Here is a 26,573-nt window from a genome sequence, read left to right as displayed (position 1 = left end):
CAGTTACACTTAAAAAATGAAAATATAAATGCAGTTTGTTGTTTTGTTATTTAAAATAGGTTATATTTTTATTGCAACCTGGAACTTATTTATTAATTCGTTTATTTAGAGTGGAGGAGTGGCTTATAATCCAAAGGGGGGGCCGGCAGAAAAAAGTTTGGGAACCACAAATTGATTGAAACAGAGTTTTTGCTCATTTGAAGTGAGTCGATGACATCATAGTTTTCAAAAGACTGTTTTTTAGTTGCACACAAAGATGGCATTTCAATTTTTTTTTATTTTTTGAGGGGCTCCAAACAAACCAAGGCCTCAGCTTCAGAAGCAAACAACTGCAGACGAACAAAAACAATTAACGTTAAATGACRAGAGCAGTTTTAATTAAAAGTATTTCGTATGTGACCTTCTAGAAATCAGAAAGTAAAGTTTGAGGCCCCCTGATTAAAAGGTTCACATACCTAAACGTATGATCCCAATAAAAATCCTAAAACCTCTGAACTCAGCTTCCACAGATAAACAAAGACGTCTGAGTGCTAATTAGAGCAGGTGTCGTGGTGATAACGAGGACACGATTGAAAAGTGYGCGCCTCTTGTACGACAGAGAGATTTCTCGCTGGGTCACATTCAGCGGATCGCTGCACTAAATCCTCCTGTGAAGCAAGAGAACAGGTTATCGGATTAGAATTAAACTCCTTTGTTTGTTTTATTTAAAGGCGTCCTCCCACTGAGGCAGAGCAAAGAAAGCAATCGTGAGCCAGATTGGAAGCTTTTCATTGTTCCAATCTTAATTGTTTACGCAGACTTACACCTCAAGGAGCTGTGAAGGCCTCCGAGCTTGTAAAGAAACTTCTGCGGCTTTACCCGACAAAGGGAGTGAATCACCACAGCAACGCAGAAAATACCACAAAAAAAAAAAAAAAAAGGATTTTGAGCAAAATATCAGAGTTGAGCATTGTGATCTAAAGCAATTGGCTGAAAAAAAAAAAAAAAACGGTATCATGAAAGGCACTCGGTGACTTGTGGACGTGGAGCAGCTCGGCTGAKGTGGCCTGAATACGAGGAGGTTAGCCAAACAAACTGACTGCACATGAACGACAATGAGGCAGAAAATTGGTGGGAGCGACAGACATCAGCCCAAGTCTGGGAGGCAATATCGCACGAGGGCTTTAAAATAYGCAGGTAGGTCGGTGAGGCGGGTTCTCAGCCAACGGGCTGCTGCCGCCCCCGCTCAGGACGGACACCCACGTGTCGGCCATTGTGTCTCCGTCAGGTTCTGTCTTTGTTCTGCTTCCTCACAAAACCACAGGAATAAAAGACAACATAAAAMTGATTACAGGCCCACATCCACCCACCGCCTCTCAGACCAGCTTTAGACTCTCATTTTTGCATTGCCGTCGGTCAAACCTTGAAAATACGGAATAATCTTGAGATTAATGGTAAAATTATCAGATTATTTTGTACATTTAGTTGTGGTTTTTCTGCGTTTTCTTAGGGTTTCAATTTAATAAACACAAAACTTGGATGTTTCGTGTTTAACTTAGTCGTGCTCCTTCTTTCACCACGGCTGAGCTCCGCTAACAAACACTAACTGAGCTCTACCTGGTATTTCCTGCATAGAAACAGCACTTTAACACATCCTTTTATAAACGCTGAAAAAAGTGCTACATGTACGACTGACCAAATGTGAAATAAAGAAYACAGAAATACCTTCAAAACTAAAGAAAGAGAGTTTTACTCACTGATGACTTGGCTGCATTCTTATATAACCTTTATTTAACAGGTAAGTCAGTTGAGAACCAATTCTCAGTTAYGATGACGACCTGGTCAAGAGGCGGCAGCACAACACAAAATGTCAGAACAATGTTACAACAAAGACAGCATACAGTACAAGTGGACAAAATGTAACATTATAAACCAGGAAAACAGATAATAAAAGGAATTCTGAAACCAATTTCCCACAGGGAATTCCCACTGGAGGGACGTTTCAGTTTAAATTTCCGATTCGTAAGTGGGATATTCCCAGATCCCAGTACAACTTAACTGYGATTTCGTTCTAAATTGCATCTCTGATGTTGTGTTTGAATGACAATATGGAGGATCTCTCTAACTGGGTTGCAGCAAAAGTAGCSGAAAAATTTAAAGAAATTGAAAGTTTACTCAGCAAATTTCGTTAGCTGCTGACTACTGTTGAACCCTGAGCAGCTCCACCTGGTGGAGGGATGTCACGGGTAAAATAATCAACATGCATTATGGGAGATGTAGTTTTTGGTCAACTTAAAGCAGCATGCACTTATTTTAAGACATTGACTAATACAATAATTTATTTTATTTATTATTAATTTAGTGCGCTAACAGTAATTTAGTGAGCTAACAGTAGCTTAGTGAGCTAACAGTAGCTTAGTGAGCTAACAGTAGCTTAGTGAGCTAATAGCAAGAGTGTTTCAGGAAACACTTGTGGTTTTTTTAATGCAGTGTCAGCTATTTTAACTCAATCCAGCTCCAGAAAGTGGATTCTGTTGCAAATGTTTATTTTCTGAGTATCATAAGGATCAGTTGTGTGGTTCGAGAGATATTTAAGTTAGAGAAATGAGCAGTTTGTTCACCTTTCAGAGGCAGGAGATAATAAAATCAGTTGAGAGGTGAAAGGATGAATTTCCCTGCATCTTTTGCCTCCTCCTCTGACCATCTGCCTCTCTGGCAGCAGCCTTCCCCTCCCGAGGTTAAACTMTAAATTGGCAGTAAGCTAAGCAGCCACTTAGACAGGAAGGTTCAGGTGGGTAAAAAAAACCAAATAGTTTCAAACAGACTCGTGTTGCACACTTTTACCTGAGTGCATATTGAAAACCAGCAAAGAACGAGTCGAACGGCCGCTAGATTGGCCCGCCGAAATGTTGCCTTCCAACAAACAGCCGAGGAGCGGCGGGTGAAGTGAAAAGGAAATTGACAGGCAGCTGGTGAATGATGAAAATTGAGAAATAAATTAGRGAACAAAATGAGAAATGCATAGGAAGGAATAAAACGCCGGCATAAAAGGCCGAAGATTGAGGAACACAGATGGAAAATGAACTGAGTGGAGCAGCGGGGAAGAAAAATAGGGAAATAAAAATTAGAATTCAAAAAGTCGAGCGATAAGGAGAGGGACAGAGTGTAGGGTCAAAAACAATCTAAAACAGAGGAACAGTAAACGGCTTATTCTTTGAGGGTAAAAAAAAGAAAGAAAGCCACACAGAAAGAAAGGCTGGTCTGTGATGTAGCCTGTGGTCTCATCCCCGCACTCAAGCAGAGGCAGAAAATGAATCCCGACAGAGAGAGGGAGGGAGAAGAAACATAAAAAAACAAATGTCAAGCTTGTATTAAGTTAGAATCTTAAGCCATCTTTTTCATCTCACACTGAGCCGACTGCCGCTCTCCAGAAACCAAATCCCTGGRAAAAGGACCGCCACAATAGGACCTCCTATCCCCGTTAATTATATTTCTCCAGGCTGATTTTTCATATGCAAATAAGCAGCCAGGTAACACGGAGCAGCGAGACCCCACCGGAGTGGTGTTGACTTTCATTAGTTTTGTCCACGAGCACACCCACCCACTCAAACCGTCTTTTTAATTCGTCATTTCTAAAGAAATATCCTCAAAAAACACTGAGCTGTTTTTAGAAAAGCCTTCATGTAAAACAGAAAACAAGCCGTGTACGTGTGGGCTGCAGCTTCATGACGTTATTTTAATGCATACAAATAAAAACAATGATAGTTCTGTGCACTTAAAGCAGATGTGTTGTTAAAGGTTGAAGCTCAGACAAACCAGCTCTCTGAATTTTACATTTTCAATTAATTACACACAACATGGGCTGGGTCCAAATTCAAGGTCTGGGTCCAAATTCAAGGTCTGGGTCCAAATTCAGGGTCTGGGTCCTCTGAAGTCTAAATTTGTCAGTTGATTACGTCACAGCGCCGCGCCGGAGGCTGTCCAAATTTAAACACTCCTCCGATGCGGCCGACATGCGTCCTTCTTTTTCCCTGATCTGAGGGACAAGTCCGACGGATCCTTCCCGGCCCACCATATCCCATAATACACTGCGGGTCGACCATAATGGTGGGCGAAGCGAGAGAAAGGAGTACAGTTTCCTGTYAACCTTCGGGCATTAAAATACCAAAAACGCCTTAAAAAAGTACACACAAATTAAATGAAGTACTGCTTTTGAACCCTTTAGAATAAATTCACAAGCTTGGTCTCTTTTTAAAGCTTTCAGCAGTCATATTCTTTGTAACTGTAACTAGTATTTAGTATATTGAAGTAAAAATACACAAAAATCAAGATATTTTCTCCCTAAATTTTTATTTTTTATTTAAAAAGTATCACAGAAYATGAAGGGAATGAGATATTATCAAACTAATTTTACTGGGTTAAGTTCAAATTTGGTAACAGTACCACGAAATATGAATATTTGAGACATAGTACAATCCAGCATGTCTCATTTGCATATTACAGTATGTCCAAACTGTGCACTTTCTAAAACACTTATTTCTAAATGCTTCAACACAGGGACTTCACTCTGGATGCAAATTGAAGATAAAACCCCCACAAAACACATTCTACCATCCATATTTACTCACAGCATGATTAAATAAAAAAAATTAATATTCTGAAATATAAATACCATCTGGAGTACATTCTGCCAATTTCCACAACCAAAACAGCCAAAACACAAATATATCCTTTTTTTTTTTCAAAGCATTAACGTTCCACACAGATTATAAAACCAACAGCAGCGAAAAAATATTTGTTTTTCACTTACTTTTGATGCAAATTCGTCCTCAAATATGACGAAATTAGCGACTCAAAATGGCCGACCGGAAGTGTTTTTATCCAAACATTTCGACTTCTCCTGGCCACAAAAATCACTCTTCCAAGTCTTAAAGCACTCAAAACACTTAATAAAAATATATTTTCATTTTATCAGCAGGTTTAGTCAGCTAACTGGCCAAAAAACGATGGAAAAAAAAAACATTTTCCTGTGAGCGTTGCTTCGTTTAGTTGTGTAGTGCGACTGCCTAAAAATGGCGACCTACTCCATATTTAGCTTGTGCGTCACTAAACAAAGGTCCCACCCCCTCAAAATATATGCCAAATGAAARGTACGGTGATTGGCTACACAGCTGTGGCATCAGAACAAAGCTCGGAGCTGATTGGCCGATTCTACAGTCAATCAAAYCCAGGATGATGRAAACMGGAAGTTGGTCACTTCTCATATATTACTGGCTCTGGACAGCCGATGCTTGAACCCAGTTGGTCAAACAAGGTGTCAATCAAAAGAGGAGGACCGAGACGGCCATTTTGATGCATTGAACACGGACACAGATAGATCGAAAATACAGAAAGACATTTTAAAATAAAACGAACCAAAAATGGCACGTGAGCTTTCTGCTGAATGTTAACAGGATTTATAAAAATGAAAAGTTTCAAGCGGTTGTGTTGTTGTTGCTTTCATCATTTGTATAAAACATGTTTTTAGTTTTATTCTTGTCAGAAATCAAACGAGCTGGCAGTAGTGGGCACAGTTCCCCTAAAGCAATATTAGGGGAACTAATTTCCTGATTAGTGCTTTAGGGCTTTTGCTAATTTTAAAACTTATTAGTGGATTAGCACTTGCTAAATTTATGGGCAAAATTTAGAAGCACTAACTGAGGTCTTTAAATGTTATTGATCAAAGTTAATGTTAATAACGGTGAAAGCTGTCAGACATTTTGTTCGTATGTGTCACTGATCCACCAGGTGACAATATCTGAACCTAAATATGGCTGTGGGATGTCAATGATAAGTCTTAAGAGAGCAACATGTGACTCATGTTGTCTATTGAAGCATGTTCATGGGTTGACTGGGTTATTTTAGTGCTTTAGAATTAACTTTTGCTAAATTTTCAGTGTGTTAGTGCTTTACAATTAGGGGACCTAAATATCTGAGTTAGTGCTTTAGGGCTAGTGGAACTAATTTTTTGATTAGTGCTGCCCACCATTGGATAGAGAAATAAATGTGAACCTAGCAGGTCTATTGGTTCTTCAAATATTGCCTTTAGGCTAATTTTGTTGTTTTGATATTTATAATACTAATATATAGATAYTTTGCTAATTTCAACCTGTTTTGTTTAGCATTGTCACGGTTGCTATATGCCGGGGTAAAGTCGGGAATAAAGCAGAAGGCTAGACCATYGTTCTGGTCTCCGTGGTCGACCAATGACCTGGCCCACCTGGACCAGGTAGACCGGGTCCTTCGAAGGATGCCAGGTCTCTCTTGAAAACGAGGTTCGGGACTTCCTGGTTAAATAAAGTTTATAATGGATCAGACATATTTCTCTTTYTAAACAAAGCGTGGTTGTTTGCATGAAAAAGATCTGGCACTTTGGCAGCAATAAGAGAGAAAAGCTCAAGATACAGACGATTTGTGTCCACACAAAAATGTGTTTTAGGACTGTTTAGGTTCTAGAAATACCCCTAAAGCTCTGTTTACATATGGACACAAGACCGAACTGATACAGAAACTGTTCCTGTGTGGACCCGTCCTGACTCCCTCCAATCCAACGTCCTTTTATTCTTGTTAATTAGGGCTGATTTTACCTATCCAAAGCAGTCAGGTGACTCAGACAGGTGAGACACCTGCGGGGAGATGTTCAGATTGATTMGTTTCAGCGTGTAAAAAAACTAAGAACGACCGGCTCGCTCTCATTTCTTCTTAGCAGAAACAGTTTTTTTTATTCACAACAGAGACRAGCATTAATTAAAAGGCACCAAAAATGGTTCCTAATTAAACAAAATAAAAACATCTTGTTGAAACTGAAACTATGGACTGAAAACCGATAGAGTCGATAATAAAAAATGTTGCTTTCTGTGTTTGAAGCCCACATTTGCATATTTTGCATGTGCTTGCTAGGCTGGCATCAGCTCCTCAGAAAGTAGGRCTGAGAGCTTGTTACAGCGGCCCCACTGTGTGGCCTCCCCTGGCACACAAACACAAATTAGCCGAGGGACGACGACTGTGGCAGGAAAGCTTCTCTGCAGACAAAACCTCTTAATATTCCTTCCAAGTCCATTAAGGCCTGGAGAGATCGCAGAGGATTGATTGTTTGTACTTGACACTACTGGGGGGGGGCTTCAAGGCCGGAGCCTCGTCAAAAATTAGAGCGGGCGTTTTGGTAAAGCCCAAAGAATTGAAGAAACCTGAGTGTCGTTATCAGCGAGCGACGAGGAGAAGCCTTTCGTCTAATTAGCAAACGATTGTTRCCGTTTCTGTTCAGCTTTAAGGATCGCCGACAACTGGACTGATTTAATGTCAGGAGCTTTCAGTGTTTTGGTTGGTTTTCTGCCAGGATGTTAAGCTTTTCTTCGTCAATTATTCAATTAAGGCGGTGACCTCTGCGCACCCCCMTTTCTGCTCACGCTTCACTCGCAGGAGGAAGAAAGGATTCCTTCTTGTGAGCCCCCGACACAAGGCTTCCAGGTGCGGGACAGAAATCTCTGCATCAGATCGGGTTTTTATGACGAGACAAATCACATTTAGTGTTTCTGAAGACCATGWTCTGTGTTTTCTGTTCGGTTCTTTTATGTAATTTTAAAGTTTTTTGTGACTGGTAGTCCTGTGTTTGGCTCTTCTGGTTCTGCTTCTGTTTTGGCTCCACCCACTCACACCTGCAGGTACCCTTACAGTTAAGGGTTATCTCAGTTTGTTCAGTTTGTCTTTAAATTATGTGATCGGTTTGTTCCTTATTTTAGGATCAAGTCTTGGTTTGAGCTCTGTAACACGTTTGATGCCTCGTTTTTAAAATTAGATCAGTTGTTTTTAAAATGATCCACCTGTTCCTGCCTGAACCTTGGGTTTTAAAACTACCACTAACCAGTGTAACACTACCCTTTAAAAATAAAAAATACATACTGTTTACATGTGTAAATCAAAATTCCCCTCTATATAATCGGCTTTCATCAGCATGAATTTAATTTAGCAAAACGTTAAATGTTATGTTAGTGTTTGGAGTTAGTTTGGTTCTCAGTTCTGACACACCAAACTTTAGCTCCGCACCTGTAAAAGTAGCTGAATTATACCCTGTTTTATGTTTGCTAATGTTAATTAGCCGTGCAAGATGTGGGTTGACTGCAAAAGATATTAAGTTACTAAGATAATTATTACTTTCTTTGCATTTCATTAAAACCTGTCCACTGGTTGAAGCAAACAGACACAGTGAGGTGGGGAGGGATTTTCTGCTGTTTCTCATGTGAGTTTAGCTCAAAAAGCAAGGGACGTTTGTGTGGAAAAATCACAATTTTATCTTCTGAAACGTTAGATTAAAATGCATGAACATGTGCAGTTTTAGAACATGTTTTTAAAGATGTTCCTATTGTTCAACAAATTAAAATTCACAAGTTTTCTCTTCTTTTTCTGCAGGAGGAGCAGTAATGTTTGGTTCTAAAACTGGTATTGTTTGCATTGTTTTCTTGTTAATTGCTCTCAAAGAAATGATTACAGAGGGTTCTCTGAGTCTTGGTCCGCTATTAAACAATCTAATTCTAATCCCGTGATGTTGAGGCACTAATCTGTAGAATCTGTCCTCTCTGTAGCTCTGAGTCTCCTCCCTCCGGCTCTGAGGAGGAATATCAATCTTCAGGCTATTAATAAGCAGCCACACTTCCTACTGTGACGATACGGACCAGAACAAGGCGGCCATTGATCTCTCTGAGTGAACTGCTGAAAGCGGGGTTAAAGAAGTGTTGGAGTTGGAGGGACAGAGTTCTGTAACGACTAAAGCAAGGCGCACACACTCAAACACACACACACATGTTCCTCATTCATCTGGGATTCCATGTGATGTAGAGCCTGGGGTGACTCTGGTCCAGGCTCTGGCCATGAAGGGGTCTCATTGTTCCTGGACTGAGGGTGGACTGGTCTGCCGGGATGCTAAGAAAGGCAATAAGCGTGTAGCCGGGTCACATATTGCACATGGCAGACAAAAAAAAACACAGAGGTTCGACCGGAAACGGAGGCAACGGGGGCAAATATGTGACTCCGATGCTTCCAGTAACGTCTGAGTCATTCGTCTAAAACCAGACCGCGATGTCAGTGTTTCACTATGGCTGCTAGAAAGAAAAGAAAAATACAGCTTAAGTTTATATTTATCTCCCACCGGAGGCGGAGTGATGTGTTTGTTTGTGTGTGTCTGCAGCAGTCTTTTGGAATCAACAAAATTCAAGCTGGCCACCACGGCTGCACAACCACTGCCGCCACATAAATGTAGATATTAAGCTAAACTTTGGTGTGGTGCCCAGCAAAGTTCTTGACTGAAATGTTTCATCTTGTTTGCAAGAYTTCCTCAGTCTGAGGAGTTGCAGGTAAACTCAGCCTTATAMTCAATGTTTTCACAAGGTGGACCAGCAAGTTTACATGTGACACCGAAACCAGTTGTCAGCATGCATAACAGGACCATCAGCCAAACAATCGGTCATTAGTGGCCTGATTGTCTATTGTTCACAAAGAGCTGATAACATCGTAAGAGGGGGACAACTGGACACGGAGATATTGCCTGGCCTGTAGATGAGTGTAAACTGTACAGTCCTGGCCTGTAGATGAGTGTAAACTGCAGAGTGCTGACCTGATGATGTTGTTCTTCTGTGCTGGGCCATCCTCGTTTCAACGATGAACCCGTCTAGAGAAACTGACTCAATTTTGTTTGATTTTTCTACCTGGATTATTGAGCTACATCAGGAAACCTTGGTGTGGTACAGCTGAGAGTTTTTCACAACACACACTCCAAGTCACACAAGTCAAACTCATGCCCTGCGACCCAAATGTGGCCAGCCGCTGTATATTTTGTGACCTGCGAGAGCTTCGAAGATGGATCGTCTTAAAATAAGTGTATGTTACTTTAAAGCCAGCATTGACAATAAAATGCATCTCCCATAATGATTCTTGATAACTTCACCTGTGAAATAACAACATACCACCAGTAGGTGGAGCTGCACAGGGTTTAAAATTAGCTAGCAGACTACAAAAATCGCAGTGTAAAATCTCCAATTCACTGAATTTTTGCTGGCTACTTTTGCTGTGGCCCTGTTGTACTGGGAAGTGGGAATTTCCCACTTATACTTAACGCTGCAATGCTTTTTCAGTGGAGACTCCCTGTTGGTAAGAGATTTCAAGATGGCAGCTACTCACCACAACTCAACAGAGAGTAAAACGCCCTTCCTGTTTTCCTTTTAATAGTTTTTCTGTATTATTTGTTCCACATTTGGTCGGTACACTGTTTCTATGCAGAAAATATCAGGTAGAGCTCAGTTATTGATTGTTAGCGGTGCTCAGCTGTAACAATGAGATGAGTATTGTGACATTTTTATAAGATGAAGTTGCTCWTGTGGCCCTTTAAGCACAAACAGCTGAATATAGTATTACTGCAGGAAATTGTGCACAAAGTTTGACCAAAATGCTTTTAAAATTTCACTGTAATGGAGATGGAGCTGATGCAATTCTGTAGGATGACAACAACAGTGAATAAATCAGCAGATTCCTTGTTTTTTATAAGCATACTCTCTTTAGACTTTCTCTTTAGACTGTATTGCAACCTTCAAAAGAGCATCTTCTCTATTTTTTGCYTTGCAAATGTTCCCCTCCATTCTCTGTTACAGCAACTCTGCCTTCTGAATGTCACAGCTGAAAGCAGCCATAAAGCTCTTACATTAAAAAAAAGTTTCTTGGAAAAGCAGTTGTGGCAGGAAATAGAAAATAAATCTGGGTGCATATATCCATTATCAGGGCACGTTATCGTCAGAAGGGAGTCTGCAGAGAGAGAGTGGAAACCAGCCCGGGTCTCTATGTGAACCGTGAGATAGGGGGAAACCAATTTTCACCTCCTTCCCGTGCGTCCCACCAACACACCACTTCATTCAGGGCCTTGCTAAGTCTGCAGCAGCAGAGCTAAATCATTTCATCTAAATAAGCTGGCCAAATGTTTTACACCTCTGCATATTACTGAGAGGCGATAAGGTGCTGGTTCACCATTCTCTCTTTTTCTGCTTTAAAAAAAAATGGAGACGGCGTGAGGGCCGTAGATAGAGCTCGCAAAAAATAAGACTGAAGGAGTGTTTCACAAAACCCTGCCACTCCTCGTGCCCTTGACGATAAAACAACAAACACGCCGTATTTTATGTTTGYGTTAAATATTCCCATGTGCGGCCCCCTCTATGACAGCTTATTCTGAGGCAGATTTATCACAATCCCTATCAGCTCAACTCTGCAGACAAAAAGGCGCACGGCTCCCACTGTAGCATGCCGACGCCTGCGGCACAAGACGAAGCGCACGATCAATACAAATCTGCAGTCTGTACATTTGAAGAGGAGTCGTTTGACACACATCCTTCCAGCTGACGTACGTCACGCCTTCTTATTTAATTAGCTCTCTGAAGAGCCAAACGCACCTCTCCTAGAAGAAAACAAAAACAAARAGTGTCCAGGGTAAACGCCGATCCTCTTCTTGTGATTCAGGAAATCAGCATGCAGATTTAAGGAAATATATAATTAGTCTTAATGCGGAATAATGAATRTCCCTAATTTATCTTCCCGTAGGAACAAATATAGACTCGTTCAGCTGCCGTTTAATTACAAGATAACTCATTTCGGTGCAAAAAAATAAATAAAATGGAACCAGCTAAAGCTTCCATCTGGAGCTGGAGGTGTTTACTGAAGTTTCTGCAACAAACGAGTTTTATTTTAAAGTTTGAAGATAAAACACCACWTTGTGACAAACCATGTACGACACTTAAGGCCAGGTATTATCAGTATGCAAACAAGATCAAATAAACACACAACTAAGACTACTTTTATTCATTTATGATGATTATTTTATTTTACTTATTTTTTGCAAGAACTTTTGTGAAAATACGCGATTAGCAATTTATATGCATTTCAATTAGACATATGATGCGTTTAAAGCCTTTTTACATTTAAATCCTTCAGTTGGGTCTTTRTAATGTAGAACTGTAAAGTTTTAGTCTGAATTCATTCTTATTTTAACTTCAYCAGCTCCTCTTTCACCACTTTTCTGCTGTGTGTCTCAAAGCAGCTCGTTTTGTTACTGTTCCTTTAGGACRCTTCAAGCCCCGCCCCCCTCCTGCTTCCAGACCGGTCCGCTCTGGTTTGAGAGGGGGTTACGTTTTATTTACAATTCAACTGAAAGATGTCAGCAACAGAAGACTTGTCCATTCATCCTTATATGTTGGAGCCAGAGTCTGACCCAGAACCAGAGTCTGACCCAGAATCAGAGGAGAATTAAGACCAGGAAATTGTAGTTGGTAATAGGGCTGTGTATTGGCAAGAATTTGGCGATACGATACATATCATGAMAGAGGGGTCACGATACGATATATCCCRATATATTGCGATACTGTAAGCAAGACGATATATTGCGATTTCTTTAGTCCAAAAATTCTATTAAATAAAAACCTCTTACTGGAAAAAAAATGAAAAACCAAAATTCATTGTCTCAGAAAATTCTAATATTACATAGACATACTTTTGATACATTTAGCTGTTTTCTGCTTTGTATGCGTTTTATTTTATTTGTTTCATGTTTCTTATTTCATCCATGTTTTCAATTATTAGACTAAATTTGCCAATAAATAGTTTGGAAATATATTTTTTGCAGCTTTTAGTTTTTAATATTAATTTACAATATGGTCACCCAACACTTAACAATGGCTTCTACCTCAAGAGGTAGAGGAGCCAAATGGCTGGCTCACTGCTGCCAACTAGTGGTCAGAGGCTGAACTACAACATAAAAATGAACGGCTGGCAGGAAAACTGACATTTTAAAACTTAATAAAAAATCAATACAGGGCTTTAGAATATCGATATGGTATCGGGAAATGAAATATCGCGATATTTCAGTGTATCGATATTTTCTTACACCCCTAGTTGGTAAGTCCAGACCTTATTTGGTAACCCTAACCCTTGTCTGCCTCTTAGAGACTCAAAGTCCACAACAAAATGTATTTAACAGCTAAATAATTTGGATTTTGCAGGATATGTCTCCTTTAATGATGTTTGAAAATCATCTGGGGACCCATACTTGATGTTTCGTGACCCACAGAGGGGTCCTGACCCCAACTTTAGGAACCACTGGCCTATAAATTTAAGTAAGAATTTAAAAAAAAATCACAATTTATYCTTCGTATTATATAGTAAGTTTTACTTGTTATGATCTTGTGATTCCTGCCAAAGGTGTACAGCCTATTTATTTATTTATTTATTAATTATTTAGAGGGGTCACCTAATTATTTAAAAATAAACAGAATATAAAAAGAATGCGCTTCTAAGTAAGCAGGTGTGAAAAGTTTTTCCTAAAATCAGTAACAATTGGTTCATGCTAGACAAAACTTGTCCAATAATTAATTAGTGTCCAAAAACAGTGATTATATTCATATTTTTGGTGTATTTTAAAGGAAATACTCAACTACCAAACCTGATGAGGACTTTAAACATTAAAAATGAAAGAAACAGGAGCATAAAAAACACTTAAAGGCAAAACAAAACTCCAGGCAGACAACAAACGAAGCAAAGAAATTTAAATGAAACATCAAATCCTATTTAATTTTTTTACAATTTTGAAGCTTTTCTTATGGATAAAATTACTTAGGTTAAGTATTATAAAGTTAAAAAAATACGACTTTATAAGAAACTATTGGTCCAGTTACCTCGGGACACTTTGCTTCCCCCTGAGGAAATATTTTCCCAGGTAATAACATCTGTCAGTGTGATGTGAGGACAGGGATAAGATAACATCTCTAATCTGAGATGTCAGCTTGATTAGGGCTGTTTAACGCACTCAGAGTAATTGTCAGAACACGGAAAACATTTTACATTTAGAAGCAGCTGCGCRAGATATGAAAGATGACAGACTTTAGCCTCATTAATGCTGTTAGCAGCCCTGACGTGATAATGACCTGCCAACCAGCAGCTGATCAAACTGTTGGTTACCTGTGTGACAGCGTGAGCTCATCTACCTGTTTATTAGAAAGAGCTGACTGGAGTCTGCTCATTCGATCTGATGGTTATTCAGCAGTTACCTGATCAGCCACACRGGAAWGTATGGAGAAAAGGGCAAAAGTTTTCAGCCATGCTAGGCTAATCACTAGCCAAGTTTTTAAATTGTCTCTCAGGCTTTAAAAAAACAACAATTTCTCTGTGTAAAARAAAACATTAGCTAATACTAAACACTGATGTGGCACCAAGTGTAAAATAAAATGTCGCTAACACATTTTCATTATTTAGCGCACTTTCGGAGTGTGTACTAGCACGTTATCGTTATATAGTTCACTGTTCTTACACTTTAATTATTTTTGAAGGTTAAATTTTAAATGTTAGTAAATGTTAGGTCCAAAATCTAAATGTAAAAATGTAATCCTGAATGTTAGAGCTTAAYATTTAAGAATTTSAGAATGGAACACACCCTTAGCTGTTGGTGCGCGGCTCTTGTTTCGTTGTCGTCATCCCGCGGAAAAAAGGTAACTGCTAATGCTCCAATGCAGCTAACGTTGCTGAAGATGGCATTTTAAATTTTGATTCAAATTTCATTGAAAACAACACGGGTGTAACGTGTGGTCCGGCTGTTTGAAGTGCAGCTCAGACACCAGCCCCAACATTAGCAACATTAGCAACATTAGCAGCATTAGCAACATTAGCAGTATTAGCAACATTAGCAACACTGGCAGTTAAATTTTGAAAATCTTAAATGTAAACTTTAACATTTAGCCAAAACATTTAAGATTTTACTTTTACATATATATATGTACACATTTAGGTTTAACATTTAAACATAGCCCTGTGATGGACTTGCGACCTGTCCAGGGTGTAGCCCGCCCCTCGCACTGTGACTGCTGGATATGGGCACCAGTGACCCACGTGACCCTGAAAAGGAAGAAGCGTGTACAGAAAATGGATGGATGGATTTAAACATAGCTAGATTTAGCATTTTGCAAATACTTAGCAAAYGTAAGAACAGTGAGCTAAATGTGTTAGTGACGTAAACCCCAGTTTATCCGTGTTTTCTCAATAGAACAAAGTTGAAGTCACAAATGCATGTGTGTCATTGTTGCATGTGTGTCATTGTTGCTGCTAATTGCTAACTGCTAATTCAGTCTTGTTTAACTGAAAGGGTTTAGTTACAAAACAGTGTAGCTAATGAAGCCGGGTTTTTTTCACTTCTGTGTTTAAGAGAGTTGATTTTATAAGCTTAAAAAATAAAAAGCTTAGCCTGGATGATAACTTTTTCCTCTTTCGCACCATCATCCTCTATAGCTAATAACTTGACAAAATATCACTTTAAAATGACCAGACTATCACTTTAACACATCTACATGTGTTTTTTTCCCCTATAAGACTTCTCCAGCTCAGAAACAAAGTAGGGATGGGGGGTACAGGCCTGGATGAAGGGCACCACAGTGGGGGTTTCTCTTCCCCTGCTCTCATTTATCCTGCCTGGCCAACAATTGACCGATCAACCTTTCAGTCCAAAGTTCACCGCTCTGACCTTTAGCCCGGCCCGTTTCCGTTGCTGAATGCATATGTAATCCTGCCAGTTGGAAACTAAGGAGAAACAGAGAAAGCAACATTTGGCCTCGAGCTCCCAGCGGCGCGACCAATCCGCCTTCCTCCAACAGAGATCTGACGCCGGCGTTCCAGCCGAGCGGCTTTCCTCTCGTTGCAACATCGCTGCACAGCGTCCCGCCGTCCTGATGGACTCTCCACCTCTCAGGCTGAAAATGAAAACAGTTTTTCTCCTTTTGTCTGGAGTCAAACACTTTTGGGGATTCATTCGGAGAAATYGACTCACCTTTCTTCCTTTTTCCTCCCAGTTGGGGAGATATGAGTGASTGGACTGGTTACGGACAAATTACCCCTTCGGGAACATGTTTGTGGAACGAGAMCACCCGAGAACTGGAGGGACACGTGACAGCATGTGCTTCAAACAGTGGAATAATAATGACTTAATAGAAATTGGTAAGAAATAATAAAATCTAAGATGTTTTAAAGCATCTGGCTGATTTTAGTTTTGCTTTAAGGCAGTGGTTTTGGGCTCCTGAAGGTTCTCGTCCAGTTCCTGCAGCGTCAGAATCATTCCTGCAATTTTCTAAAAGCAAAATAAAAAGTTTGTTTCTTAACCTGGTTCACGTGATTAAATCTCAGTTTCTCCTTCAGATTTTGAACCATCGTTTTGGTTTTTATGTCACTTGGATCTTTGCTGTCTGTTGGAATAACAGCTTGTTTTAGAAACTTGTAAAACAAATGTTTCTGTGTCTCACTTCCATCTGAAAGCGAGAAGATTTTCACCAAGCTGCTGTTAAAATTTCCATCCGCTTCAAAACAGTTATCTCCATTTTTTATAAAGAAATGTGATTTTTTTTAAAATTATACAGGAGCTACTGTGTCAGAGTTTAAAGTGGACATAAGATTTTAAATAATTTAGTTCTGATGAATATTAGGCAAGACAACTTTATTTACACAGATCCTTCCAGCCAACTCAAAGTTCTTATACAGAAAGGTTAAAGCACCTCCATGTCCTTCAAACACAAAAAAGTCAAATAAAACATCTTTAAATTTAAGAAGTTTGCCATAATACACACAATTTAACCAATTTTGTCACTTAACTGGCATTTTCTTTCTAAWTGGGCTCAAYCAAAGTGAAACAGGAAGTGACAWCAGAGGGGAACTCTTTTCGAAAAGGAGCTTCCTGGTTTTTGTTTATTGAAACTATTTGAACTTCTATAGTCTCTCCGACAGAGACCTCAAAATAATCTAAAGAAGCAGATTATTTTCTGTAGTCTGTGTTGCAGCGATGCTCTGCTCGAATTCAGACATTCCCCTGTGACATCACTTCCTGTTTCTTCACACGCGAATACCTCAAGGACCGTTCGAGTCAGCGGCGTGAAATTTCTTCTACAACACGTGATCGATGTTTTCTTTCCAAAAATTAGTTCATGTTTCTTACAARCTTTGATGTCACGGGCACTTTAAWAGAATAAAACAAACAGACAGGGTGGGAGTGGTCCTGACAGGACAAATGTTTGGTGCATAAAAACTGAAGATTGCTTCAACGTGTTTTGTTCTGACTCTTGGAGTAGTTGGGCTTGATTCAGATGATCTTAAATATCTTCGTGGTTTATAGTAGAAGATCAGAGATGTAGTCGAGGTTCTGGCTGGAGCTTTGTAAACCATTRGAGATTTAAAACTCAATAGGTAGCTCACAACTGGACTAGTGTGCTGATCTCTTTGTTTTTGTAAGGACTCTGGTGGCAGCATTTTAAAGAAGCTGAAGCYGTCTTATTGATTTGTTTTTTRTAGTTCKGTGAAAACAGCATTGCAATAATTGAGTCTGCTAAAAACAAAAGCAAGAACTAACTTTCCACAATCCTGCGTGACATCAGCCGTTTAATTCTGCCAATGTATTTAAGGTGAATTTTCTGTCTTTATGATCAATTTAATGTCAAGAATCAGATCAGGATCCATAATCAGCCCTAGRTTCCTGTTTGTCGGAGCTCCTCAAACCAACAGACTGAAAGTGTGCACTCATTTTTAGTGGATGATCGTTTGATCCAAAAACTGAAACTTCAGTTTTATCAGTTGCACTGAGTCATTTTAATCTTGTTTTGTATAAACTTTCTTGTTTTAATCAAGTCCAGGGACAACAGATGAAAAATAKCCTTTGGCTWATGTCAATTAATGCGCATTGTCCCTTCAAAATAAATTAAATTAAAATCTTTACTTAGCTTAAGAAAATGTTGAAACATACACGTAAAGTGGAACAGCTTCAGTCTGATTTTTKTTTGGTTGCAACTCGTTTTGGTGCTGTCTCTTTTGATGCATACCTSCCCTTCACCATTTTTGTAGTTTTGTTAGAGATGTGATTAAATAGCAGGATGGAAACTTTTATTATTTATAAAGTAAATAAAAGTTCTCAACAAGAGACGACTTGTCCATCCTGCTTTACATGTTGGACCCAGAGTCTGACCCAGAGTCTGACCCAGAGTCTGACCCAGAGTCTGACCCAGAGTCTGACCCAGAGTCTGACCCAGAGTCTGACCCAGAACCAGAGGAGGATGAAGAACCTGCAGAACTACGGACTGCAGCAAATAATGTTATTGTTCAATAACAGAGAATAAAGACAACTAAACCAAAWGAAAAACATGACCCAAACAGAATATAAAGATATCTTTCCCACAGGGAAATCGTCAAGATGGCCGCCATATTAGAAATTGACAGGCCGATTCAAGATGGCCGCCACGACCCAGTTTCTGAGATATTAGAAGACAACGGACCGATTCAAGATGGCCGCCGATTGGCTTTAACTTAGTCCTTTACAGAAGAGGAGGTAAAGCTGATGYTAGTAGCTGAGACTTCTGGGAMGTGGATGTGGCGGCCATCTTGAAATAAAATTCTCCTTCCTTAGGGGAACTTTTCTACATTTAACGGGCCGAGCTGTGTGCAAAAACTTTTTTTAAGCTCCTGTAAACTTCTCCAGCTGAGCGACTTAACTCATCCGGTTACCTTTAACCTCCATCATCTCACTCGTTTTCCCAGGYAAACGTTGTAACGAGTGACGTTTCCAGACGATGAAGCAAGTGCTGCTTCGAGTTTGAGGCTGGCGGAGGAGCAGGAAGTGAGCTGCCTCTGGTTTATCCCAAGTTAAAACAGCATGTGACATCATCCCCGTGTTATTAATTTGTACGAGGGGGACGTCTGCCCTGTCATGTGCACTCAGTTTCACCACCACGTAATTGCATAAGCGAACAATGCGAACACGAGGGGAATAAATCCGCTGCTTCCTCTCTGTTTTTCTTTTTTCTTTTGGGTTTTCTGTCAGACGCTGACGGAGTTTGACCAAAGCGCTGGTCTGAGGGAATCAGTTTGTCTTTTCTGAGGGCAGACTTTTGTCTCGTCTGAAGTCTGTTAATTGCTTYGTCACGGAGGAAAAGCAAAATCTTGCGTGTCACGTCGCGCCAGGCGCATATTAATTGAAGGAACGCCGCAGAGCAAAGAGACTGACCGAGATGTTTTATTAACGACCCAGAGGTCACAGCTCTGACAGGAAACTGTCCCGCTGAATCCACTCAGTGATGTGTTTTTATGACATAATCCACAGATATAAACCTCCGAAACGACACAACTCACTTCATTTGACACATAATAGCTTAAAATTAGAAAGTAGCTGAAACTTATCCGTCACGTTATGAAGAACTTTGTTTATAAAATATCTCCAATGGACTGATTTTACTGAAGCGTTCAGGGAATAACTGGAYGTTTTAACTACAACAGACGGAGGCACAGCGGTCGATGTCACCTCAGAGGAACGAGGTCACAGGTTTGCCTCCTGTGGGGGGGCTTTCTGGGTGGAGTCTGCCCAGTTTAGTGCAAAACGTTGCACGGCAGATTTTATTTCACCTTTAAAGCAGGAAAAACCATCATATTTCTAAAGCTGCACCAGAGTTGGGTAGTAACTTACTCACTTACAGTTAATTTTTTTAAAATGTACTTTTAGGAGCACTTTTACTACGCTGTGCAACTTTTACTTGAGTATTTTTTTCATGAAGTATCTCTACTCTTGAGTAAACTTTCTGATCCTCTGCTCACTGTGAGTAACTTCACTGAATGAACAACAAGCTGGTTTCACCAAATATTCATCAAACACACCTGCAGTTTTTGTTCATTTATAACAAAAGGAACTGATTTGGAAAAAACTTTATTTTGCTTGAATTTGTTATGATGTTATTTATATGAATTATTTTTATTTTTATCTTTAAATTACCAAAACTGTTATATTTTGGTTCGTCAGATGATGTCATTTTAAATATTAAGTGATTGATGTGTTGATCAGCCTTTTTAACAAATACTTTTTTTTTTACTTTTACTTGAGTCTTTCTTGGATGGCTACTTTTTAATTTTGAAAAAGTAAAGTAGTGCTACTCTTACTTGAGTACAGTTTTTGGGTACTCTACCCTCCTCAGGACAAAAGTGCGTCAGCGTTTTCAGTTTGGCTGAATGAAAATCAGTCACGTCATTCGTAAAATAATTTGTGTGTACCGTGTCGTCAGAGGTGTTTGTGTTACATTTTGTCTGTTTTGTTGCTCTTGTTTTATAAACTGTTTTTCTTTTTTTTATCCGCTCAGGACAGCAGATGAATTTTAGTTGTGGTAATTCTGGCATATTTATATTTACAGAATATTGATTAATGTGCATTGCATTATGAAATAAATAAATAAATAAATAAAAAATCTGCTTCAGTTTCCTCATTCCAACATGTCGTTCCTATCTGTGGTTTTTAAACTTTATAACTCATCCATAAAACACGAAACTTCAGGTCGTCTGTCACTTTAATCAAACAATCTGTCTTTATTTAATCCAGGAAATGTCTCATTTTATATCTTATACCTTCTTATTTGGGACATTTTATTTATTTTCTGTGCAACACTTTAACATTAATGCACACTTTTCAGAAGGCTCTTTCCTTGGAGTGTTTGTTTTATTCTAATGTCGAGTGTTTATCTTATTTTTACTTGAACAGTTGCAGCTGTAACCTGTAATTTCCCTCTGGGATCAGTGAAAGTATTTCTGATTTTAAAATGCAGTGGGCGATGTCTTCAGCAGTCAGTCCAAAAAATAAAATAAAAAAAAACACTAAACCAGGAAGATGAGGTCAAGTTTTAAAGCCTGATTTTATTTATTTATAAATTTATTCCCCACCTGAAAYGCAGACTCAGCTCTGACAGATTACGCTGAGTTAGACCACCTTTTAAAGGAAGTGTTGGCACNACCCCTACCACCCAACCCTTCCATCATTTTCACCGAAATAAAACTAAAAACCTAAAATTTCAAAATAAAAGAGTTAAATAAAAGGGAAAAGAAACTAACAGTATTTTGAGTTATTATGACAGGTGATGATGATGAKGAGGAGGTTGCTAACTGTCGTGATGAAGGTGATTAAGGTTCATTTTTTTTCAGCTCGGGTTGAAATTTATCTCATCGCCGAAGCTTTCCTTGTTCCAGACGTGAATCTTCATTAAAAAGTGAGAACTTTAGAACTCGGGTTTAAAGACTAACATAAAAACAACAGGGAGGCTGATTTATTTATTTATTTTTTTATGTGCAGCTTTTCTACTTAAGAGTCAGTCATTAAAGGCTTTAAGAAGCTACAATATACTTCAACGGCTCTTTAGCTCCCAGCCCACGTCATATATCTGTGCAGACTGCACATAAAAAGGTAAATCTGTGCCGTCGAGCCGTTTTCAACACGATAATTCTTCTGCCTCCCAGTTGTAAACTGGTCACTTCTGTGTGAAAAGAGAAGAAAAGCAGCTCATTTTAATGCAATTTGTTCAAGATAAAACGGTGGGAGTCGACGTGCGTGGTTAAATGTTAAAAACAGCCAAATATTTCTCGTGATCTTTTTAGTCTGACGTGTTGATGTCTGCCTCTCGTTAAGATCCACAAACAAAAAGTTTATTTCATTGGTTCAAAGAAATAGAGGTATTTTCTGCATGTGTGTCGTATGACTTTGATTTGAGAGAAAATTGAATTAATTTGAGGTCAGGAGAGCAAACTTATCAGAACCATTGATCTCACGTAACGAGGACAAACTGATCCTTATGATTCAGTATTAAAGTGTGTGTGTGTGTGTGTGTGTGTGGGGGGGGGGGGGGGGTATTTCCAGACACACATTTCAATAACTACACAACAATCAAGTCACTGTTACCTTCGGTTCTTCTGAAAATACAGAATGTATCATAAGTAAATTTGACTTTGCATCATTTGAAATTAGCCTCCGTTTCTTAACGAACCTCCCGCCGTTTCTGACGCTCCCACTTCACCACGTTTTCAAACATTAGCTTCAAGGGAGGGGTGCTTTGTGGGGCGGGAGCTTGGCTGCGGACTGAGCTCCAGGGAGGAGCTTTGTGCAAATGGGCGGGGCTTTGTATAAATAGGCGGAGCTTTGCACCAGCAAGCGTTTCGGCAGCTCCACGTGGTTTGATTACTCYAACACGCATGAGTGAGTCAAAGCAACACTTTGGGGATGTTTACATGAGCGAATGACATCATAACATGATCTAAAGCTAAAATTATACGTCCCCTTTAAAACATTTGTGGTGTTTGTGTTTTCTCTCGTGAGTCTCGGTTATTGTTTCAGGTGCTTCTAACATCACTCTATGTAGTTTTCATAAATCCAGCAAACTACAGCTGCATTTTTGGGTAAAATGTCAACATTTATTAATTTATTATCATGAGTTTGATGCAWATGTGTGATTTAGAGTGATTCCAAATGAAAATTTGTGAGTTTTCTTGTAGTTTTGAGTCTCAAACTGCAGCTGTGGGACAAAAGTTGTCGAGTGTTTGCGAATAAAAAGCCAGGCACGTTTTTCGCAGCTAATGTTTTGAAAAATCCACCATTTTTCACAAGCGCGACTTGTAAAACTGCATACTTGGCCGTGCACATTATTTTGTGTCCCATAACACAACCGCCTCAGTTCGCTTCACCAGTTTTCAATAATCCTGATGTGGGGCCGTCACATCAAACCCAGGACCAGTCACAAACTGGTTCTGTGTGTGGAGACATTCAGTCAAAAGTTTTGTTCAAATATAATGAATTAATACCTTATTTATGGGTCATTTTAATGAAATACATGAAATATAATCTTAAAGCAGGGCTGTTCAACTGGTGGCCTGTGGGCCTCATCTGGCCCACGAGTGACCAAAGTTCGGCCCGCCAATTGGTTTATTCATCTCTTAAACCCAAACCCCTGGTTTTCTACTTTAAGTTCTTTTAGTTCGACAGAGACGTGCTTGATATCTACAGAAACGTCACTATCTTGGCTAGAAGCTGGTAAAAAAAACATTTTTATAAACATCCAAGACAGTTAAAACTACAAGCTGTTGGAGATAAAACTATGAAAGTGAAAATAAATTGGTTTAAAAATTTAGCAAGTCAGAGAAGTCAAAATAATATTTGTGTTAAACAGGAGACATGGTGTGTTCTTTTTGTTTTTGACGTTTTATTATCACTACTTTATAGGGTTCTGTATGTTGTATTCATGATTAAATGCAGCAAAATAAACTAYTTCAAAGGTAACAGATCTTTGTAATACTTGGTTTATTTACATAATGACTTTAATTGCTGGATGCTTGGCCTCTGTGCATTGATTTAGTTGAATAGTCCTGTCTTAAATAATTTAAGCCTTTATTGAACAGCCGTCACAAAAACATCACTGAGCAAATTTAAATTTTTGTAATTTTTCCTGCAAGCTTGCAGTTTTTTTTTACTTCTAGCTTGTAAACCTTAAATTGCCTGTGACATTAAAGGTTGGCTATAAATATGAAAACATTTCTGCAATGATAACTATAATATATTGCCAAAAAATATGCTGCAATTGACAATTGATGGAATATTATCATGTAAAGTAACAGGAAGTGATGTCAGGAGTGTCTTCATGTGAACAGAGCAGTGCTAGAGAAGAATCTGATGTTTTTTATATCATTTTGAGTCACTTTCAGAGAGAGATGAAGGAGTCAAAATTCAAATAATATTGTTTCAATAAAAACACCAGGGAGTTCCCCTTTTCTAAATAATCCCCTCATGATGTCACTTCCTGTTATATTTCAGCTTGGTCAAATTGAAAATATGCCAGTTATGTAGACAAAATGTGTAAAATCGTGTGTATTATCCCAATTTTTGTTTWCTTTGACTTTTTGTTTTGAAGGATATTTGTGTCATTAATGCTCAGAATTAGAGATTTTCTCTTTAAAATTACATTAAAAAATCCTCATTAGAAAAACATAAAATAAGATTCAGACCAAATATTATTGAATTAACCTGATCAGGAAGACAAATCAAACTCTGGACCCTCTCATGATGTCAGGATGATCCAGGAATCAGAATGAGCCCTGGGCATTTTCATCAAAATTTGACTTAATCCTATATTTGATGTGATGAGTCAAATTCATCATCCGGTCAGTTTTTCAGACCTGGACCTGGTTTTGTTCCTGTGCAGGTGTCTTCAGACTGGACTCTGGGATTWAAACCAGAGAGGATTTGCTGCACAAACTTTGCAGAAAATTAAAAACCTTAAAAAAAACACACAAACTCTCTGATGGACGTTGTTTGCCAACAAGTTTCAGGCCAGTGAAATTCTGGGTTTAACAAATGTAATGTCCAAAATCCCACACTGTGCATGTTCAGTTTCTGTCTCACTCTTCTGTCATTAAGAGAAAAGCCTGAGGTACAAACGAGGCGTCGTCGACAGCTCAGAAGCAACACAGAGGAGAATCGCTCCCTTTGGTGCAGACTCTGTAACTTTGTCATCATTTTACATGAAAAATAAAGAAATATATAAAAGAATCACAGTGAAAATAAAGGGAAATAGAGCATTATGGCCTCTTCAAAAGGCTGTAACTTTAGAGGACACTCATAACTCATAACCCTGAAGATTTTATTGGCTTTGGGCTTTCGGAGATGCATTTTTACATCAGATAAAAACTGTCAAGTTTCTCCTTTTTAACTTTTACTAAAGATGTGCTAAAAGTTAACTTGATATGGCAGAGAAAAGGTCCGGATTTGACAAAAAAAATAAAATAAAATAAAAACTGTGAATAAAACTCATCAGCATCATCTGTTTTAAAACAGCTGCCAACTTGATCCCATTGACGTTTATGAATTTGGGTCAACTTCCTGCGTGCCAAAAAAACCGACAAGCATTAAATAAAAACACTGTCTGCTTATTTTACACTGTGAGAGTCGGCTAAATTAATTTATCTTTGAYGGCAAATTTAATAGTGAGCTAATATTCAGTTGGCCGCCCATGTTTTTTTTTTTTTTTACTGCTTTTCAAAACACATCAGTCAAAGCAGGAAAATATGTTTGCTTCTCGAGTAAAAGCACAAGTTGGCGATCATAATTAGCCGCGGCTCTCGCGCTGATAAGAACACGAAAAACAGCAGCCCGACGTGGAGGTTCGACACACAAACAACAAACAGACAAATTCAGAACAAGAGGGGAATGATCTCTTTGAAACATTTATTATGAAATTATAAAGGTAGAATAGCACTGTTCAGATTACGCTTTAGTGAACAGAAAAACCATTAAGAGTTGGTTTCAGAATGATTTTTTTTTTGTAGAAACAGAAATGAAGGAAGGAAAAAAATAAACAGGTTGAATAAATAAAGTCGAAACAAAATCATTATTAATAATATTTAAAACAAGTCCATTATTGTTTAACACAGCACATTAGGCAAGATTACCAGGAGTTCAGTTCACATGAAACATATCATATTTACAAGAAAGATTTACAGGATGACACTTACAGTCTGGTGGCRAAGCAGTCAATGGCAGTCACATTTCAAGTCGAGTGGAGAAAATAATAACAGGGTGAGGGTGAAATAATAAATAAAAATCAGGGGGAGGGAGGGGGAGGATGGTGATGCCGTTAGCGCAGCTGTTAGCATGGATCATGGACTGAAAACTAAATAAACCTCGAACCAGGAAGTTGAAGCTGGAACGGGRCCGGCTTCCCTGTCTGGTTCAAGTTAAGTAATCATTTATTTCATGCTTATAAGAACAGCTCATGTTGCACCATTACTGCATGGGGCGTAGGGGGAGTAGGCGGGGCTTAAAGCCTCACGTTGCTAGTGCACAGACTCTGGTTCCAAAAATGCAAAATGATGCTCAATCAATTTCTCTTTGTTTCAACTCCCAACAGAGAGAGAAGTCAGGGACAGAAAGTTTTGATTTATGTTTATAACGTGGACCAGGCATGGACAAAAATACTGCCGTTTCATGATAGTAAAACTAAATTTAAAGGGGTATTTTTAATAGAAATACAAATACTGTTACTACAGCAGCCTAAAAGTGACAACACATATTTTATAATAACTTTATTATGGGTATAACAGTAAAATAAAACCCATTTCGTCTGTTTCTGTAGGTAAACAAACACACGTAGGTCATCAGCATATAATGTTACTTGTAGGACTTCTTAACTAAAACAAGAGAAATGCTTCTTTTCTTTTTATTTATTTATTTTTGGTCTGATCTTCATGACTTTGCAATGAGTTCCTTTAATTATTAGCTGATTATTAATGTGATTAAAAACCCAGCTGCAGTTGGCACTTTTGTAGCTTGGGAAATGATTGCTTGTTTTAGGAGTTTTACTTTGTACAAGGAAATAAATGTTGCTCCTCTGGTTAAATTAGCCACGAGTGACAATACGACCAACTGGGGAAAAAAAAAGAAGAAAAGTTTAAGGAAATTCTTGGCAGCTGTCCGTGACAGGTTCAGTAACAGAAGGTGGCCCTGCCTCTGCTCTTTTGTTTTCAGGCTTTTAAAAAACAAAGAACTGCAGAACAAATGTGCTGGTTTTGACACTGTGGCTTTTTAACACCAGGGTTTACCTTGAAACCAGTACTTGCCCCGTGGCTAGCGTGGACACCCGCCGGCCGGCGTTAGTGACAGTGACCTGACACAGACACCCAACCGAGAAGGTTTTCCTCCAACCTCTAAAACCCAAACC

At 38.9% G+C, this 26,573-nt stretch overlaps 1 protein-coding gene and 1 long non-coding RNA gene across 2 annotated transcripts in view; one reads left to right on the top strand and one right to left on the bottom strand.

Annotated features, from left to right (window-relative positions):
• Positions 1 to 26,573, bottom strand: part of pcdh9 (protocadherin 9) — a gene marked incomplete at its 5' end in the record, with an annotated part of 322,338 nt that overhangs the window by 281,752 nt on the left and 14,013 nt on the right.
• On the top strand, positions 14,960 to 16,191 carry LOC106513959 (uncharacterized). Its single transcript, XR_001309853.1, has 2 exons — positions 14,960 to 16,023; positions 16,086 to 16,191. It is a non-coding gene; the product is annotated as an uncharacterized LOC106513959 (long non-coding RNA).

Source organism: Austrofundulus limnaeus, unplaced genomic scaffold (assembly GCF_001266775.1).
Source record: "Austrofundulus limnaeus strain Quisiro unplaced genomic scaffold, Austrofundulus_limnaeus-1.0 Scaffold16, whole genome shotgun sequence".
NCBI lineage: Eukaryota > Metazoa > Chordata > Actinopteri > Cyprinodontiformes > Rivulidae > Austrofundulus > Austrofundulus limnaeus.
The sequence above is the reverse complement of the archived record's forward strand: the minus strand, read 5'-3'. Positions and strand labels throughout refer to the sequence as shown.